The sequence below is a fragment of the Artibeus jamaicensis genome, unplaced genomic scaffold (assembly GCF_021234435.1).
Source record: "Artibeus jamaicensis isolate MK-2021 breed Jamaican fruit bat unplaced genomic scaffold, CSHL_Jam_final contig_490, whole genome shotgun sequence".
In the NCBI taxonomy this organism is placed as follows: domain Eukaryota; kingdom Metazoa; phylum Chordata; class Mammalia; order Chiroptera; family Phyllostomidae; genus Artibeus; species Artibeus jamaicensis.
In genome coordinates this window covers 7,731,181-7,735,916 of record NW_026521861.1, presented here as the reverse complement: position 1 = coordinate 7,735,916, position 4,736 = coordinate 7,731,181, and the positions used below count along the sequence as shown (strand labels likewise).

At 40.5% G+C, this 4,736-nt stretch overlaps 1 non-coding gene across 1 annotated transcript; it reads left to right on the top strand.

Moving 5' to 3' along the window:
• Window positions 1–2,008: 2,008 nt before the first annotated feature.
• Window positions 2,009–2,223, top strand: LOC119064043 (small nucleolar RNA U3). Its single transcript, XR_005085291.2, has one exon. It is a non-coding gene; the product is annotated as a small nucleolar RNA U3 (small nucleolar RNA).
• The last annotated feature ends 2,513 nt before the right edge of the window (window positions 2,224–4,736 follow it).

The window sequence follows — 4,736 nt, the reverse complement described above, 5'->3', positions numbered from 1 at the left end:
ACTCTTGCCTCCCCGAGTCCTCCCTTGGCCTGACAACCACCATTCTACTCTATGCTTCGAGGAGCTTGACTATTTTAGCTTCCACATACATGTGGGATCATGCACTATTTGTCTTTCTGTGTCTGGCTTATTTTGTCGAACATAACGTTTTCCAGAACCATCCACGTCATCAGAAATGGTGGGATTTCCTCCTTTTTTTAAGCCTGGAAAATACTCATATATATGCACACTACATTTTCTTTATCCATTCATCTGCTGATGGGCATTTAGGTTGTTTCCCTATCTTGGTTATTGAGGAGAATGTTAAAACAAACATGGGAGTGCAGTTACTCCTCAAGAGTCTGATTTCAATTCTTTTGGATAAAGACCAGTAGTGGAATTGCTGGATCATATGGTAGTCCTCTTTTAAATTTTTTTTAGGAACTGCCATGCTGTTTTTCATAGTGGCTGCACCAATTTACATTCCCATCAACAGTATATTAGGGTTCCCTTTTCTCTACATCCTCGCTTTAAAAAAAATTATAGCCATCCTAGCAGGTGTGAGGTGATGTCTCATTGCGGTTTTGACTTATACTTCCTTGGTTGTTAGTGATGTTAAACACCTTTCAGTGTACCTGTTTGTTAACCACTACGGTGACTTCTAACACCATAGATTGGATTTGCTGGGTTCTGTGCTTTATTTAACACGTGTACTCTCTTGTGTCTGGCTCTCTCACTCATGCTGGTAAGTGAAACATAATGTCATTGCAGGTAGTTGCAGATCACTGCCACCTCAATTTTAAGCAGGGGGATGGCATGGCTGACCTCTGTGTTAGCAAAATCACTCTAAGAGCTTCGAGGAGGGTGCAGGAGTGGAAAGGCAAGAAGTCCCAAGCTAGAGCAATAATGTCAATGAGATATGATGAGGGCCTGACCCAGAGCCCAGGCCGTGGGAGCGAAGAAGAGGCAGATAGATGAGAGAGTCACCCTGAGCTCTGGAGAAGCAATTCAACACACATGTTCCATTTACAGTGCCCTTCAAACACAGAGGAGAGCACTTCACTGAGTGCTCAGAACCAGAGCAACATTAATTGATCACAGCATTAGTTTGGGTGCTTGTCAAGATTTAAATGAAACAAGCCACATCCCTCTAAGAGTCTATTGTCATAGATGACAGAAATGAGACGGGCCACAACCCAACACAATGTGGACGGATGAAGGGTATCCCCCGAGGCTAAGGACCTTAAGTACTTATTGGAACAGTTTTGCAGTTGAGTATTTTCCTTAAATATTCTTGAGGAATTTCAACATAAAAATTAGAAAATAAAAATCAGGATTGAAGAGAAAACAGGAATAGGGAAGAGTTGTGGCAGAAAGTTGGGAGGGATGAGGCTGCTCGGGCAGACAGGTAGGGAGACAGTGGGTGAAGCATGAAGTGAGAGCTCATTCACCACCTATCTTAATCTTGTGCTGCTCACACTGAGGTATGCACACCCTGGGCACATGTCAAGAAGTAGCTGAGTCACCTGATAAATACGGTACATCTTCCCGGAGCGTTTATTTTACCCTAGGGTTGAGGAGAAGGAGGCCATTTATATGGAAGCAAACAATATGTTGTGCACCAGAATACAAATTCTATGTGTAGTTTTAAGATAAACCGCAAGCCTTCAAGTAATTTTCTAGCCAAAGGCTCTGTCCTTCATCCCCAACGCCTCCCTTGCCGTTAAGTGGAATTCAGAACAAATGTTTTGAGAAGCCGCATTTCTATTAGTCCTGACTCCCTGCTCTACTCCAGATGCTGGGACCTCCACTTGAATGGATGTGCTACTCATTCAACAACTTTCCTTCCTTCATTGACTCATTCATTCAATAACATTAAGTCAGGCTTCTAGGACCTGAGAGCTGTTTCTCTCCTATATAATATAATAAACTCCAAAAAGAGGATGTATTTAAAAAATCAGAGATCCTTGAGCATTTGTCAAACCTTGCATATGTTAGATGTTCTATAAATAGATGTTTGTTGACTTGAAGGACTGTATTTTCAGGAGTCATTTTCTATAGTTTGTCACTAGAGAAGTTTCTCTGAACGTGTAGAGCACCCGAAACCATGAGGAGGAGGCGCAGTGTTCTCTCCTGAGTGCGAAACCAGCATTTGGTGTTGCTTTTGCAGCTGCCAATAGCCATTGATGATTGTTCTTCTCTTCCTTTGGAAGAGTAAGAGGGAGAAAACACAGTCTGAATGGGAAAAAATATATTTGTTGACTTGAAATGAAATGGCATCTTTGCAAAAACCCAAGGAGGAATCAGAAAAGAGAAAACAAAGGAGAGAAAGGGATGACGAGTGTATGTGAACCAACTCCTAACCAGTTTGAACTAAACTTATTCTGTCATCCATAGACTACTCTGAGGCAGACTTTATATCTATTTTGTAGCCCAGGAAATGGAGAATGAATAAAGTAAGTTGTTTGAACTAACACCACTAGTAAGTGACAGAGCACAGATTTAACCCCATCTTTCTCAGATACTCAGGTTCATGGAAATATCTATGGAAATAAATATAAAATGTATATACCCTTTGACCCAATAATTCTGCTAGGGATTTATCCTTGTGATATTGTGATTTATAATAAGAAATATATATGTTAGTCTTCATCAGTATCTAGCATGCAGATCCTAAAACTCTTGGAATTTCCTAAATGGTGATGATGGTGATGATGATGATGATGATGATGATGATAGAGAGAGAGAGATGCCTTATTAGGTATCTTTCATTAGGGTGGGGGCTGGTTGCCAGTGGAGCCAACCATGTGATCAGAGAACTGGAACTTTTGGTTACACCTCCTGACCTCTGAGAAGGGGAGAGGAGTTGAAGATTGAGTTCAACCTCCAATGCCCAATGAACTAACCAATTATGCCTACTAATGAAGCCTTCATAAAAACCCTAAAAGTTAGGGTTCAGAGAGCTTCTGCACTGATAAACACATGGAGATTTGGGGAGAGTGGCACCCGAAAACTCTGTGTCCTTTCCCTGTTTACATCTTTGCATCTCTTCCATAAGGCTGTTCCTGAGTTATATCCTTCTGTAATAAATAAGTATCTAGTAAGTAAAATGTTTCTCTGACTTCTGTAAGCTGCTCTAGCCAATTAATTCAACCCAGCCAGGATGCTGGAACCTCCAGTCTGGTCTGTCACAAGAACAGGTGGTAACCTGGAATTGTGATGACATCTAGAGTGGTAGGAGGTCTTGTAGGACTGAGCCTTGAACCTGTGGGATCTGATGTTATCTCCAGCTGGACAGTGTCAGAATCGAGTTGAATCACAGCACGTCCAGCTGTTGTCAGAGAATTGCTTGGTGGTGTGGGAAACCCACACCCACATTCATAAATTGGGTGCAGAATCGTTAATCCTGTAGATATACTCAAATCAGTGCTCCAGTTATACACACAAGAATGTTCATTTCAGTGCTGATTACAATAGCACTAAACTGGAAATAAAATAAAAATCTTTTGTTGGTGAATTGGTTAAATAACTTAAGGAACACCCATAATAGGAAGAATCATACCTATCTATATTGATATGGAAAACTGTTCAGATATAGTATTAATTGAAGAAGAACAGGTTGTAAAACAGCATGTATTTGATTACATTTTATCTTTTTAAAAAATGGATGCATATATCATAGATGCATACATGTATAGGCACCCAAAATTCTGGAGGGCTCTGTACCCAACTCTAACAGAGATTACCTCTGGGGGAGATGAAGGGAAAAGTCTCTTTGTTTTCACTTTCCTTCCCTTTGAATTACATGAAAGTACAATTTTAAACATGACTATGCATTACTTTTACAATAAAGAAAACAAGTTAATAAAATTAAATAAAAATATAGCCTGATCATTTTAAACAATGTACCATGAGGCCTGGAGTAAGTAAAAGCCTCAAGAGGTGGGGAAACTGGAGGAAGAGAATTGAATAAAAGCAGACGGAGCCCAGAGGCAAGAAAATCAGGGAAAAAGGAAATAGTGGGGTTAGTGAAGCTCATGCCAAGGCTTTTATTTATTGGCTTAAACTAAAGAAATCTACTGTCTCACAGTTCTGGGGTCTGGAAATCTAAGATCAAGTTTTCGGCAGTGGTAGTTCCTTTTCAGGGCCGTTAGGGAGAATCTGTTCTACGCCTCACCCCTAGCTTCTGGTGGTTTGCTGGTTGTCATTGGTGCTTCTTGTCATTGGTTGTGCATGTGGAATTCTCCCTGAGTGTGTGTGTCTGTGCCCAACTGCCCCTTTTATAAGGACACCAGTTATATTGGATTGGGGACCTATCCTACTCCAGTATGACCTCATCCTCACAAATCACATCTAATGGACCCAATTTCCAGAGAAGGTCTCATTGTGAGGGACTGGAGATTGAGACTTGAACATGTACATTTTTATTTGGTGGGGCTGGGGAGATACAATTCAACCCATAAAAGTAGGTGTAAACATTTTTGTGAACTGTGTCATGTGACAGGACTTGAACTTCATGAATTTTGTTCATTTAAGAAATTAACCATTATTTCCACTGTGGGATCAATACCCTAGTTTGTAAATTTTGGCCAAAACCATATTTTATACAAGGGCACTCTGGGAATATTGACAAACCTAGGAGAACAGATATATAAGGCTGATTGGAGATCATTATGAACTGAGTGGAAGCTTGAGAAATTCAGGTAAACAATGTGTAAATACTTGGTCTTGATTGGTCTTTGATTTGCTACCTACTT